The sequence below is a fragment of the Giraffa tippelskirchi genome, chromosome 3 (genome assembly GCF_054371585.1).
Source record: "Giraffa tippelskirchi isolate mGirTip1 chromosome 3, T2T-mGirTip1v1.2.pri, whole genome shotgun sequence".
NCBI lineage: Eukaryota > Metazoa > Chordata > Mammalia > Artiodactyla > Giraffidae > Giraffa > Giraffa tippelskirchi.
In genome coordinates, this window is record NC_137277.1 from 1,992,640 (window position 1) to 2,008,345 (window position 15,706).

Here is a 15,706-nt window from a genome sequence, read left to right on the forward strand (position 1 = left end):
CTGTATTTGTCTTTCTCTGCCTGACTTGCTTCATTTCTCAGTGTGATCCTGTCCAGGTCCGTCCATGTTGCTGCAAATGGCATTATGTCAATCCTCTTTTTAAAAAGTTATTCTTAATTGGAGGATAATGGCTTTACAGTGTTGTGTTGGTTTCTGCCGTACGTCAACACGAATCTCCTGTAGGCGTCCGCGTGTCCCTCCCTCCTAGACCTCCCTCCCCGTCCCGCCCTCTAGGTTGTCACAGACACCGCTTGAGCTCCCTGCACCACCCACCGCTTGAGCTCCCTGCACCACCCAGCAAGCTCCCCCGGCTCCCGGTTTTGAACATGGTGCTGTGCATATTTAACGCTGCTCTCAATTCGTCCCACCACTCCTTGCCCCAGTGTCCACAAGGCTATCCCCTATGTCTGCATTTTCCTTGCTGCCCTGCGTATGGGCTCATCAGTACCATCTCTCTCGATTCCTCATATATCATTAATTATACAATATTTGTTTTTCTCTTTCTGCCTTCCCTCTGTATGTGTTTCATCCCTTTTTATGGCTGAGTAATATTCCATTGTGTGTAGCGACCACATCTTTATCCATTCATCTGTCGATGGACGTCCAGGTTGCTTCCATGCCCTGGGTCCTGTGAATAGTGCTGCAGTGAATGTAAGGATGCAAGTACCTTTTAGAGTTTTCTGCAGATTGCCCAGGATTGGGCTTGCCGGATCATACAGCAACTCCATTTTTAATTTAAAAACATCTATGCTGATGTGTTTCATAGGGAATACCTAGCTCGTGCTACAATCCTGTTGCTGTTTGAAATATTGATTCTTCCTCTCCTGCCTCCCTCGTGGCCATGCTCAGAGGCAACAAGGGATCCGCCCTGCTAGTGTCTGCCCTGGACCAGAGGGCAGCGCCGGCCGCGTCCTCCTCTCAGACAGACTCACAGACGGAGGGACGGAACTCACAGCTGGGTTTGAGGGAGCTGGGGAAGGTTGGGGGGGAGCGACAGTTGGGGAGTTTGGGATGGACGTGTGCACACGGCTCTGTTTAAAACAGATAACATCAAGGACCTGCTGTCCAGCCAGGGAGCTCTGCTCGATGTTCTGGGGCAGCCTGGACGGGAGGGGAGTTTGGGGGAGAATGGGCACATGTGTGTGGGTGGCTGAGTCCCTTTGCTGCCCGCCTGGAACTATCACAACACGGTTAATCGGTTAATCGGCTAAACCCCAACACAAAACAAAAAGTTAAAGAAGAAAACCTATTTCCTGTTTTCAGTAGAAACAAGGCGTTTCTGTTTTTCACACTGAGGTCAAAGATCCAAAGCAGAACTGGAAGAAGACCAAATATTGTCAAAGGCCATAATTCACATCCTGAAGAGTCTTGCCATCCTTGGGTGTTTCTTTGGGAGGGCCTGGGGGGCGGGGCGGGGAACAGACAAAAGAAATCTCGGATGTACATTCTGGGAATTTTAGAGACAGCCTCCCATGTTCTTCAGAGAAAGGTGCAGGAACAAAGCACTCTTGTGTTGTAAATAACAAGCCGGGGGACAGCTGGGGGGAGGGGTGTTTTGTTCCTCTTCTAGAAACAGCTTCGGGATTCCAGTTCCATGACCTTTCTGGCCGCGCTGGAGGAGTCGAAACTTCCTGACTTCTACAGTCGGACCGTTTGACAGTTCTCATGCTCATGGAATTTAGGAACTGGAAAGGGTCTTTGAGAACACTTAGTCCAAGCTTTCCCCAGCACGTCAATCGACCTCACTAGCAGACAGTGGACACTCCGTTTATCTCCAGATGCCACGGGGGTGGCTTCAGTCCTGTTTTCGGTTCACTCTTGGACTCACGGGTGAGATCGTTGTTTTAGTCTGGCTGTCGTCACGACTGGCACTCCTAGCGCTGCTTATTGAGTACTCGACTCACTCACAGTCCACTTGTTGAGTGAATACCGGTTTATTTACTTGGCATCTACCCGTGGTTCATGGCACAGTTAGTAAAGAATCCACCTGCCAGTGCAGGAAAAGCAAGAGACGTGGATTCGATCCCTGGGTCGGGAAGACCCCCTGGAGAAGGAAATGGCAGCCCACTCCAGCATCCTTGCCTGGAGAATCCCAGGGGCAGAGGAGCCTGGTGGGCCACAGTCCATGGGGTCACAGAGTTGGACACGACTGAAGTGACTTAGCACGCACGCACACAAGGGTTACTACAAGGTGTTGAATACAGTTCCCTGTGCTCCACACTGCGTCCTTGGTGTGGGTGGCTGTTCTATTTAGTGGTGTCACTGGCCTCTGTGTACGACATACCAGCTGTACCACCCTTCCCCAACTGGTGATAATAAGAAATATTTCCAGGGGACCTATGCACCCTAAAGGACACAATCCTTCCAGTTGGGGACCACTTCACTGGAGCAGAAACAGGGCACTGAAACCCAAACAACCTGAATCTGTGATGGTCTATTCAGCTGATCATTTGCTTTGAAGCAACATTCTGGTTTTCTGATCATTCTTGCTTGTTCCTTAATTGCCACGATACTGGAAAACATTATCACACACAAACACAGGAACCTGTATTACTAAGAAAACAAGGTTTATTTAGTAACAGTAAAAGTAAATGCTGAGTGAGAATTTTTAAAATGTGTGACACTGTGAATTGATGTTCGTGATTTGAGTGCCAACTCTTAGGGGAGAGAATCACATTCCAACAAACCCAAGAGACACTTAAATGACCACAGAGCTTTTCTGTATAAAATTCTGAGTCTTCAGATTATGTCCCTATTCGGGGGGAGGGTATTGACTAAGGCGGAGACATCTTTCAGGCAGAGGGAGATTTTGGCTGTATCAGCATTTGGATAACGGAGTTTGGCTTGGAGATGTCTTGCGACACTGAGTCCTGGAAATGAACGGGATGTGATGACAAGCTGGGTTTGTGGCCCAGTGTCAGGGAGGTCCAGTTTCCTCTAGAGAGCGGCTCTTTGTTTCCTGTATGCCATCAGCTCAAAAACATGAGATACCAGAACCCCAAATGCTAACCTTTCTACCCTTTCCACAAAAGGGGATTCAGAGATTCAAATGAGAAGCTTGGAGTGTTTTTATTCCTATTCTGCAGTAGATAGGAATAGTTGCTGTTGTTCTTAAGCCCTAATGAAAAGCCAGATTCTGCAGTGCTTCCCAAGGCGTCTCCTGTTTGGAACCGTCTCTCCACTTTAGATTTGATTACGTGTCCACGACGTATACACGTCTGTGTACCTATCATCCCACTGTGGACTTTAAACTTGCGTGTGCTCAGTCTAAGTCCTGTCTGACTCTTTGTGGCCCATGGACTATAATCCACCAGGCTCCTCTGTCCATGGGATTTCCCAGGCAAGAATGCTGCAGTGGGTTGTTATTTCCTCTTCCAGGGGATCGTCGCAACCCAGGGATCGAACCCGAATCTCCTGAATTGGCAGGCGGACTCGTTACCTCTGAGCCATCAGGGAAGCCCTTCCTGCAGGGTTCTCTCCTTTACACTGAGGCCTTTTCCCCTGGATGTGCAGAGCGGCCAGGAGGGCACACGCTACAGGCCAACAGGAGAGGGCGCGCTTGTAACTCTGCAATGATGAATACCACGGTTTCCCTTAGATAAAAGGGCTTTGTCCCTCCTTTACAAACCGCTCTCTGCAGCTGCGCGTAGCCCCAGATGTTCTCGCTGGGAGTTTCGGGCACAGAAAGCCCTCTGAGACTCAAGCACACAGTGTTTCCAGGACTCCCACTCACTCTCTGTTTCTCCATATTGTTTACAGAACAATCCGACACTCTCACCACCACGCAACCTAGAAGCTTGTGTAGTCTCTTAAGGGTCGAAAAATAAAAAATAAACACAAGTGAACTAGAAAGAAGATGATGGAAATGAGGTAGAGAGATGGTAAACCCAAGAGGAGAAAAAGAAGCCACCTGGGAAAAAGCTGGAAACAAGGCGGAGGAAGTGTTTACGACCAAAGAAAATTGGCTGAAAAGTTAAAAAAACAAAACAAAAATGCCTGCAGACCCTGAATATTCACATATTTTGTTTCCCTTACGCAAAGCATTGGTTCGAAGGGCTTTTATTTTCCATGCAAACAACTTATTTACATCTTACAGATGTGAGCACAGAGGGGAAAGAAAATTCAAAATCCGTGTTGTAGCATGTGTGTCTTGACTGTTAGATAGAACTACATGAAACTGCCAGTGTTTGACTGTTTTTGGATTCCTTGGTAGCTCAGCTGGTAAAGAATGTACCTTCTAGGCGGGAGACCTGGGTTCAGTCTCTGGGTTGGGAAGATCCCCTGGAGAAGGGAAAGGCTACTCAGTCCAGTATTCTGGCCTCGAGAATTCCATGGACCGTACAGTCCATGGGATCACAAAGAGTCGGACATGACTAAGAGACTCACTTTCCCTTTGACGGTGTTTAACCTGTAGAAATGGCAACTCCGTATGGTTCAAACTTACGTTCCTGCCAATGAGACGAGGTTGGGGTCCCAGTTCTCTTGCTGGCTGTCTCTCTTCGGTGACAGTCAACAGACTGTCTCTTTATCCTTGACTAAGTGATAAGTTTGGAGTCTCTGGAAGATGTTTTCCGTCCAAATGGGTTGAGTTTTCTTTTGGCAGCAGGTAGAGGCCCAGCAGCCCGCCTTGACGGGGAGCTCTGCAAGGCCTTATCTACTCAAGCTTTGCTTTTCTGTGTTTCAACAGAAAACCCCCTCTAACCTGGCTGACTTTGTAAGTACAAGGTAGCTTCTGAATCTCTGAGAGCAGTTCAACCCCTCTCTGCCGCTTTCCACCAGACTTCTCTGAGCTCTAATCTACACACAGGCTGCTCAGGTATACGCAACGTTTTTAGTCGCTAAGTCATGTCTGACTCTTTTGTGAGTCCATGAACTTTAGCCCACCAGGCTCCTCTGTCCATGGGATTTCCCAGGCAAGAATACTGGAGAGGGCTGCCATTCCTTCTCCAGGAGACCTTCCCGGCCCAGGGATCAAACCCATGTCTCCTGCATTGGCATGTGGATTCTTTAAGGTGTATGGGAAGCCCATACACCTTACTATTACAGGGCTGTTTGTGTGCGGAATTTGGGGCTCACAGTCTGTGGTTCCCTCCTTTCTAGGATTAATTTCCAGCTGCTATTAAAGCTGTGAACTCTGGACTCTGTCTCCTGAATTCACTATGACTACTCCTTTCCGCTTAGGCTCAATTCCTGGAATTGGTAAGTATCGGAGATTTCCCGCAGGACAGCTGGACACAAGTGGGGCTTGCCTAGCACGTGTCCCTCTCCTTTTCGGGTCGTGCTCCGTCCAGGTTCTGTATGCCCTCGTTGTTCTCCACTGCTTTTGAATATTTTCACTGAGTTTTAAGATTGTTATCATCAGGAGGGTTATTCGGACATAAAACTACTTTGTCATGTTGGATACATGTTGAATCCTCTTGGGTGGATTCAAGCTGTACATTGCACTCAAAACAGTAAGTCAGAGGTTTAAAATTTGATGTGATATGGGGGACGGGGGTGGAGAAGGGGTGAAGTGGGAGTTTGGGATTAGCAGATGTGAGCTATGATATATGGGATGGATAAACCGCAAGGGCCTACTGAAAGGCTCAGAGCAGTGTATCCAGCATCCTAGGATAAACCGTAGTGGAGAAGAAGATTAAAAAAATATATACGTATAATCGAATCACTTTGCTGTGTAGCAGAAATTAAGATTGTAAATCAACTATACTTCAATAAAAAACTGCAAGAAAATGACATTTGATGTGATAAATTACTTAGTGACTCAAATAAATAAGAGAAATTGCAGTATTTTGTGTTGGAATAAGTAAGCTTCAGGTTCCAAAGTGACTCAAATAAATAAGAGAAATTGCAGTATTTTGTGTTGGAATAAGTAAGCTTCAGGTTCCAGGGTTGATGCCAGTTTGAATATGAATGAGAGCGGGAAAGTACATGGTGTGTGGAGCTCTGGTTCCTTTGGCAAAAGAGGGACAGCAAACTCTCCCTGGGGTGGGAGACTAAGTATATTTGTCAGACACAATGTTGGCTCTTGAAAGGGCCTCCCAGTCCATAAGCATTACACTTTTGCAACGCCCATCCTGTTGGAATGATTTCCAGCCTGAGCTCATCAAGAAGCTTGGGTCGAGTTCTCAGACACTGAACTTGAGTTTGAGACTTTTGATGCCACCCAGGTAGCTGGAAGTAGAAAGCAAATATTTCTCTGTTTGTGCAGGGCCAATGCATAGCAAGCTTCTAGAAGCATTCTAACTTGGAAGTCCATGGACATTAAAAAAAATAAACCCAAAGATGGCACTCTTTGAAAATTTAGCTTGGCAAATAAAAGGAAAAAAATACAGAAAGGTTTTCATTATGTCAATTCCAAAATGTAATGCAAGCTTGGAAAAGAACAGCATTTTGTTGATGACCTACGGTGACATCTTAATGATGGTTTGAGGGATTTTTCTTGTGAAATGGTTTTCGGGTTTGAAGAATTGGCAACAGAATCTCATGTGCTTTCTGGGAAAGTTGGAGACATTTTACAGTGTTCTAAAGAAAGTTTCAAACAAAGCTTTTTTGGTTGATACAAATAACAGGATGGAGTCAGAGGCACTTTTTTTTTTTTTTTCATTCTCTCTTTACTAGGTAAGAATAGCTCCTGGCTAAAGAGTTAAATAAAGTAAAATAAATAAAGTAAATAAGTAAATAAAATAAAATAAGTACAAATGAAACAAATAAGTAAAATAAATAAAGTAACAGGACCACAGCCCTGAGACTTCTTGTACCAATGCTACATGGAGGCGTAATCGACTTTCTAGCACCCAGCCTTAAGGTTAATTACGTCTTCCTGTCAGAAACCAAGAATGCCCAGTACCAGAACTCAGCTAAAATCCTGCCATGTTTAGCAGCTGTAACATGCAGAGATATCTTTTGCTCTAACCCAGATGGTATTTGGATTTTGTATCCATGTCTTGAAAATATGGTAGGTCCCTAATACAGGAACACAAAATTTGGCACCTGCGTGGGTTAGAAAATCGACGATCTCTCTCCCACATCTCCATCTTCCCAGCCTTAGCAGTGCTCTTCACTGGCGATTTCTGATGACAGTGCTTCCTCTCTCAGGGCACTCTGCCTCCTCAACCATTTTTCTGGGGCCTGAGAGAAAATTTTTAAAAATGAATATGCTGTTCCCTGCATATATATGGAATCTAGAAAACTGGTCCTGAGGAGCCTATTTGCAGGGCAGGAAGAGGGAGGAAGATGTGGAGAAGGGACTTGCGGACACAGCGGGTGGAGAAGGTGGGACGAGCTGAGAGAGTACATTGAGACACACACACTGCCACGTGTAACACAGCGGGTGGGGAGCGAAGCCGCTGGACATCACGGGGAGCTCAGCTCGGGGCTCGGGGTGACCTAGAGGGGGAGGGAGGCTCAAGAGGGCGGGGACAGGTATCCGTAGAGCTGATTCCCCGTGTTGTACAGCAGGAATTAACACAACGTTGTAAAACAATTATACTCCAACTAAAAGAAATTAAAAAGTAATGCGTTGTTCCCAAACTCCCGACCCCCATCTCGGTTTGTTTGTTTCTAAATTGATTTATTCTTGCTGTGCTGGGTCTTTGCTGCTGTGTGGCCTTTTCTCTAGCTGCGGCGACCGGGGACCGCTCTCCCGTCGAGGGGCTCAGCTTCTTCACGCGGAGGTCGTGCTTGCGGAGCGCAGGCTCTGGGCAGGCGGGCTTCCGTAGTTGTGGCGCCCGTGGGATCTTCCCGGACCAGGGATCGAGCCAGCATCTCCTGCTTGGCAGGCGGAGCCACCAGGGAAGGCCCCCGCTGTCTCAGTTCACAGCCTTCAGGTACCCTTCTCTGCCCCCAAAAATCCCTCCGGCTTTGCCTGGAGTGTTAGCAGCACATTGGGAAAGAGAACCTTAGTTTCATTCTTATTCCTTTTCCAAACAAACCCATGCCCCTTTCACCCGAATACCATATGTTTGTTGCCAGGGAGCAAAGACTCATTTGCTCCTGGCTCAGAGGATGTGGGTTAAGAGAGATGGAAACAGGATATCTTATGAAGAAACCAAAATAGAAAAGCCAGGCATGCAGTCCAACTTGGTCCTTGATCCCAAAGGACAATATGAAAAGTGCAATGCAGTTGAGAAATAAAAGACAGAGTCCAAACTCCAGAGTGGAAGGCAGAGGTAGGAGGTGCTGTTGAGGCTGTGGGATCACTGGACAGATTGTGTAAGTTCCTGACCCTTGCATATGGGCGGGAAGTTCTGAAGGGCGCTCACCTGGCTCAACGTGGGAAGGTCAGAGTGGGAAGACAAGGTCAGTTCATGTCCATATGTTGTTATTGTTCAGTTATGTCCAACACTTTGTGACCCCATGGACTGCAGCACCAGGCTTGCCTGTCCTTCACTATCTCCTAGAGTTTGCTCAAACTCATGTCCATTGAGTTACTGCAGCCATATGTCCCCACAGGTTGATTATGAAGATAGGATTTTCTGGGGAATAGGGTGAGGAATACTTTCCTCTTTCCAGTGAAGATCGGGGAATTTTCCAAGTCTCTCAGTTCAGTTCAGTCACTCAGTCGTGTCCGACTCTTTGTGACCCCATGCACTGCAGCACGCCAGGCCTCCTGTCCATCACCAACTCCTGAAGCTTGCTCAAACTCATGTCCATTGAGTCGGTGATGCCATCCAACCATCTCATCCTCTGTCGTCCCCTTCTCCCTCTGCCTTCAATCTTTCCCAGCATCAGGGCCTTTTCCAAGGAGTCAGTTGTTTGCATCAGGCGGCCAAAGTATTGGAGTTTCAGTTTCAGCATCAACCCTTCCAATGAATGTTCAGGACTGATTTCCTTTAGGATGGACTGGTTGGATCTCCTTGCAGTCCAGGGGACTCTCAAGAGTCTTCTGTAGCACCACGGTTCAAAAGCATCAATTCTTAAGTGTTCAACTTTCTTTATAGTCCAACTCTCACATCCATACATGACTAAACACCATAGCTTTGACTAGACGGACCTTTGTTGGCGAGGTAACGTCTCTGCTTTTTAATGTGCTGTCTAGGTTTGTCATAACTTTTCTTCCAAGGAGCGAGTGTCTTTAATTTCATGGCTGCGGTCACCATCTGCAGTGATTTTGGAGCCCCCCAAAATAAAGTCAGCCACTGTTTCCACTGTTTCCCCATCTACTTGCCATGAAGTGATAGGACCGGATGCCATGGTCTCACTTTTTTTTTCTTTTTTTTCACTTTTCTGAATGTTGAGCTTTAAGCCAACTTTTTCACTCTCCTCTTTCACTTTCATCAAGAGGCTCTTTAGTTCTTCTTCACTTTCTGCCGTAAGGGTGGTGTCATCTGCATATCTGAGGTTATTGATATTTCTCCCGGCAATCTTGATTCCAGGTTGTGCTTCCTCCAGCCCAGCGTTTTGCATGATGTACTCTGCATAGAAGTTAAATAAGCAGGGTGACAATATACAGCCTTGACGGACTCCTTTCCCGAGTCTCTGGTTACTCTCCATTTCAAACAACTTTTGCTCGGGTATCAGAGGAGTTCACTTCTCCGTGTCTGAGACTTACAGGTTACTGCTCACACCGCAGCGAGAGGGGCCCTTTCAAAACACGTCCATCGTGTGGGGAGCGGGCTCAGCCTCCCCGGGTACCGTCCGTCCGCTCGAGTCCAGGTCTAAGCGCTACAGCCCCTCCTCCTTCCCTGGCCTTGGCCCTCTTCTCCTTCCTCTTCAGCGCCTCCCCGCCGACTGCCCTTCGCTGCTTGCCCTCCCCAGGCGCGCTCCCGGGGCACCGTCGTCCGGGCAGTCCTGTTTCTCCGGCACGCAGTTCCATTTCCTCACCTTCTTCACGTCTTGGCCCAGATCTCACCTGATGCGCCAACCACTCTGAAGGAGCGGTTCCCTCCTCTGGGCCCTTCGTACTCTGCTCCTTGTTCTCTCTATACTTAGAACTGTCCAAGCGTATCCGTTATTCACGATACTTGTTTAACCCATCGCCTGACACAGTTTAAAAATGGTGGCGATCAAGGCGTGGAACCAACCTGAATGTCCACCAGCCGAGGAAAGGATAAAGAACACGCGGCGTGTGCGTACAGTGGAATATTAGCTTTTTGTGCATAAGAAAGGGGCAGTCAGAGCTGGAGGGTGGTCTGGGGTGAAGACCCGAGGAACGAGGGTGGAGAGCAGAAAGCCGCCGCGGCTGGGGCGACCCGGGGTCGGCCGAGCGTCCACCGCGAGTACCCGCAGGCTCAGCTCCCCTTGTGAATCTGTTCCTTGAGTTCCGGCTCTTACCGCCCTGTTTTCAGGGTCCGTCCGTGCAGAGGGTGAGGACTGTGCTGTCCGTTCCATCTGCTGCCTCCAGTGTGATCTTCATCCACGTTTGCTTGGGACCCAAAGATGAACAAGTCACGTCCGGGACACCGTGGGGCTCTGTTTACCTGGCACAAGCCCAAGGAGTCAATGAATGAAGTTTATTACTGAAAAAGTATTCTCAGTTGCCACGTTTGGAAGAACACTTAACTGGCAGAGGTAGGTAGGTGGTAAGAAATTCAGAGGCTGCCGATCCCAGGTATGTTGGTCACAGGCATTTTAGAACAAAGACTGACAGCAAATGATAAACACTTTTCCTTAAGGGCTGTGTTGTCCTAAATTAGAAGTAAATCCTGCAAAGGTGTTAGGTTTGTCTTAAAGCAAAAGCACAGCTTTATTGTTTGCAAAGGCTTGTAAACGGGGGTGGGAAGGCGGGCAAGGGATCTTAAAAACAAAACCACCCAAGTCACAGTTGGGAGCCCTGAAGAGGGGACTGAGCGACCCTCCCGGCCTGAGCACGAGCCCCACGGCTCGACCCGCGTCTCCGGTGATCGGCTGTCCTCAGAGGGGGCTTCCCGGGTGGGACCCTGAGCGGAACTAGAAGCCCTTAGAGTTGTCTGTTTGTGGTTTTCTAAGAACGCAAAGTACATGACGAAACCCCGGATCTGTTCTGACTGCCTGGCTCCGGTTGATTTAGGTGCCACACTAGCCCCATTTTTTATGCTCTTTCCACAGACAATCCCTCTTATTTTATTTTTATAGATGTTCCCATGAGCCTTGGTCCCCTGACCTGAAGGCGTCAATATGGACGTGACCGTATTTGTCCCTTTAGTACCTCTTTATCTCACATCTCCCAGCGGTAGAACACGAGAGGGTTTCCCTGGAGGCTCAGGGGTAAAGAATTCACCTGCTAATGAAGGAGACGCAGGAGACTCGGTTCAGATCCCTGGATCAGGCAGATTCCCCTGGACAAGGGAATGGCAGCACACTCCAGTATTCCTGCCTGAGAAATCCTACGGACAGAGGAGCCTGGCGGGCTACAGTCCATGGGACCGCAAAGAATCGGACATGACTGAGGTGACTGAAGGACAACGGCAAAGAACACGAGCGGTCGTATTTTATCGTTTTCCAAGCAAAACTTTCTTGAGTTAATTTTGAAGCAAAATGGGATGATCATTTTGTTCAGCTGCCTCTTTTAAACAGCATGATATCAGTTTGGACCTGCAAACTTCCAAATGGCCAACCTGGCTGGACATGTGGGTGTACTTGCCGCCTCCACGCAGCAGTGACAGCAAGATGCAAATGATTAAGAGGAGGGCCTGGCCTCTGATGTTTGAAGCCAGTGTTAATGAGAGATTTTTCAACAGCTGCAGGAAGTCAACAACTTAATGGGAAACATCACAAGTATTTAATCTGTCCAGGGTGACCATAGCGAACTAAATTCCCACACCAAAAAACAGACTAACAAAATGTTTTTCGAGTCCAGCTTCGTGAATCAAAGCAGATGTGAGGCTCTGCCTTTCCAAGTGGTTCAGAGAGTGGAGGTTCAGTGCCAAGAAGAGGCTCCTCCTGGTTTCACATCGATGCCATGAGGTGTGAGAGCTCAAGCTGTTTATTTATTTCTTGCAAGATGGAGGCGATGTTAAACCCTCGCCGATCTCTGAACCCAGGAAGGCAGCCACAGGACCTCGTGCCCTGCTATAAGCAAGCGCTTCATCAGACCCCAGAGCTCAAATGGAACTAAGCTAAGTCGCGCCAGCCGTGTGCAACTCTGTGCGACCCCATAGATGGCAGCCCACCAGGCTCCTACGTCCCTTGGACTCTCCAAGCAAGAACACTGGAGTGGGTTGCATTGCCTTCTCCATCAAATGTAACTGGATTAACATTTTAACAGAAAAGTTGGATTCCGAGTGGCAGGTATTTTCTGTGCAACAAAGTATCAGTTCAGTTCAGTTCAGTCACTCAGTCCAACTCTTTTGCGACCCCATGAACCTCAGCACGCCAGGCCTCCCTGTCCATCACCAACTCCCGGAGTTCACCCAAATCAGGTGATGTTAATTTAGAGATACACAGGAGAAAGAATAAGTTAATAAGAGAGAATGGGGACTTCCCTGGTGGTCCAGTGGTTAAGACTTCACCTTCCAATGAAATGATGTGGGTTTGATCCCTGGTCTGGGAGCTGAGAATCCCACATGCCTCATAGCCAAAAAAATCCAGAACATAAACAACAGAAGCAATATTGTAATCAGCTTAATAAAGACTTTAAAATTGGTTCACATCAAATAAATAAATAAATAAGTTAAAAAAGATAAAGAATGATTTAACAAAGTTGGAATTTGCTATGTTATAATAATTGAAGCAACTGTATTTTATGGGAGCTGATAGGTTACTTGTTAGGCAAAAACTACAAGAAAAACTTAAGAATGATCACATCTGGTAATAAAATTATTTCACTTATTTGCCCCCCATGCTTTGGTGATTTTTTTTTTTAAATACTAGACTGCTTCAAAGATATTTGCATAAGTAAAAAAAATAGCCTTTAAATTCATGTTTTCTTTTAATTTGGGTTGAGTATTATAAGATGTGTTTAATAAGATACCATATAATAAAATTTGCACTCTCCTTCAATAGTATGGTCAGCTAGGGGAGAGTGAGGGTGGAACGGTCCCCAGGAAGAACGATTAGCCTCTTCCTCTTTGCTTTCACGACACACTAGACACCCATGAATTACAGCCTCAGTTATATTTTATTTGAGTCACCTAGTTTGTCTCTCTCTCCTACTCAGCTGAGATTCTTGAGAGTAGAGAGTGTATCTTATTCATTGTACAGACTCAGAATTTAGCCTGTTAGTGACCCAATAAAAATTGAAGACTTCCCTGGTGGTCCAATGGTTAAGAATCCACCTGCCAACGCAGGGGACATGGGTTCGATCCCTGGTCCCAGAGGACCCCACGTGCTGAGGGGCGACTAAGCCCGTGTACCACAACTCCAAACCCGTGAGCCTAGAGCCGGAGCTCTGCAGCCAGACGAGGCGCCGCAGTGAGAAGCCCGCACACGGCCGCGAAGACCCAGTGCAGCCAAAAACACTTAGAGGAGTAAATGAAAGGTTTTTAAAATTAATTGAATAAGTGAAAGAAGCGGTTGAAACCCTGAAGAAGCAGGAATAATGGTAGATGTTCATATAAGCATAGATAGAGAATGGAAGTTTACGTGGAATGAGAAACGCGTGGAAATGCCTTCAGAGGGGAAGACGTTATCACTAATGTGGCATAAACAAGCCAGACTGAGGAGAACAGCCGTGGCTTCATCTCAGCAAGTACCACACGGGGGGCAAACTCTCAGGACGCCACGCGCAAGACTTGTCCGTCAGAAGCGCGGTTTTAGTCCCAGTACCTCCTTCCTCGCCAGCCCCATCACCATTGCCCTGTCCACGCGCACCTCCTCAGTCCTGCTGATGAACACTGCCAGCCCCTGGAAGGTGCTATGCAGGCTCAGCCTTTGCAAAAACCCATCTGTAATTTGACCTCGGGCCCCTGTTACCCCATATCCACCCTTGTTAAGTGTGGAGCCCCCACTTTTTCTTACAGTCCTCCATGACCTGTAATTCAAAGTAATTTTTCTTTTTCAATGTGGTCTTGGTAGCTTTCTCTTTTTTTCAGAAATTCTTCACAGTTTCAGATCTACCAAGTGTCTCTCTTTTTTATACTCATTATGCATTTATTTTTCTCATCTTTTTCACAATCTCTAAGGATGTGGAGTGGGGGTGGGGAGGATGTATTTATCTTGAAACAGAAATCTCTCATCTAAGATTGAGATAGCCAGGGACCTCCCTGGTCCAGTGGCTAAGAGGACTCCATGCTCCCAGTGCAGGGGCCTGGGTTCGATCCCTGGTCAGGGAACTAGATCAGACAGGCCACAACTGAGAGGTTGCTTTGCCACAACTAAAGATCCCAAGTGCAGCATCAAAGATGGAAGCTCCCACGTGCCACAACTGAGACCCAGTGTAGCCCAATCAACAAATGAATGTATTTTTTTAAAAGATCGAGACAGCAAATAACAGAGAAATCAAGCAGCAAAGAAACCATTTTCCACTTCTTATGCAAGACTCTCCACTTCCTATTATATCTGAGAAGGAATGAGCCTGCTACTCTTCATAGAGGCTTTACTGAACACCGGGGTACCCTACGGCAGCAGGGTGAGGCTCCGTTATCCTTCTGAAGCAGAACCTTGAGTGTCTGGGAGGAGTTCTTCAAGTCACCGTGGGATGCAGCGGTGAAAACTGGACTTTTTTGCACCAAAGTCTCAGGAACAAGGAAAAAGAGAAAATGCACTCGATTTTCATTGATTTTTAAAAAGACAGTTTATGGAAGAGCCCAAGTGGTTTGTTTTCCTTCCAGGATTTATCAAAGATAAATAGTTTCAGAGCCAAGCCTATACTTTTGACTTGGAAAAGGCACAATAGAAGTCATACTCAGAGCTTAACGGCATGACTACTGAGTTTCCTAGTGAGTAACTTTAAAGCAAATAGTACTGTGAAGATTTTCTTTTATGGGTCTCGAATATTTATCCAAAGTTTGTGAAATTTCAGATTCCCCCCTTGACCTTGAATGACTTCGCTTTGGCACATTACCCAAACTGTAGATGATCCCCTTGTAGAAGAAAATGCTCAATAGCTGACTCAACAATGTACAGACACTGCAAGTTTTGACTGCGATTTTTCCAGTTTTCTTCTTCTTCTCTATGAAGGAGAATCACCTGATTGCTCATTCTACTTCTGTTGGGACTGGTGTGATGGCTGCTCTATGGTTTATGAGACAAGGCAGATGAATTTTTATGCGATGTCAAGTTCTCATATACCAGCATTCATGCAGTTTACAGGAAAAAAAAATGCTTTTCTTAATAGAATGTCGCCATGATGGAGTTATTTTCATAATGGACTACTTTTAATTTCCCCTTTGTTTGGTGGAATGTTCTAGACTGATAGACACATCGCTGTCTTTCCCAGAGGTCTTCTGCAGCTGCAGTATTGCCAAGTGTTCATTTACTGTGAAATCTGGCCAGACTTGACTAACTCCTTTGAGATGTGGCTGCAGCCATTTTAATAATGAATCATTATTTCACTCCATTTTAAAACCATTTTCACAAATAGTGTATCATTTTACATATGTCTACATTTTTATCATTTTTTCCCTCCTCTCACTGTGTGTTTTCCCGGTATCAGTTAGTTTTCCTGTTTTTTTTTTTTGCCCACGTGCTAATAGTCTTTATTAGTACTTTATTTTTATTGTAAGCTGTCTCAACTCCTTTAACCAAGATGAAGTGAGGTGAGGTGTTAGTCACTCAGTTTTGTCTGACTCTTTGCAACTCCATGGACTACAGTTTTCCAAGTTCCTCAGTCCATGCGGAGAATTCTCCA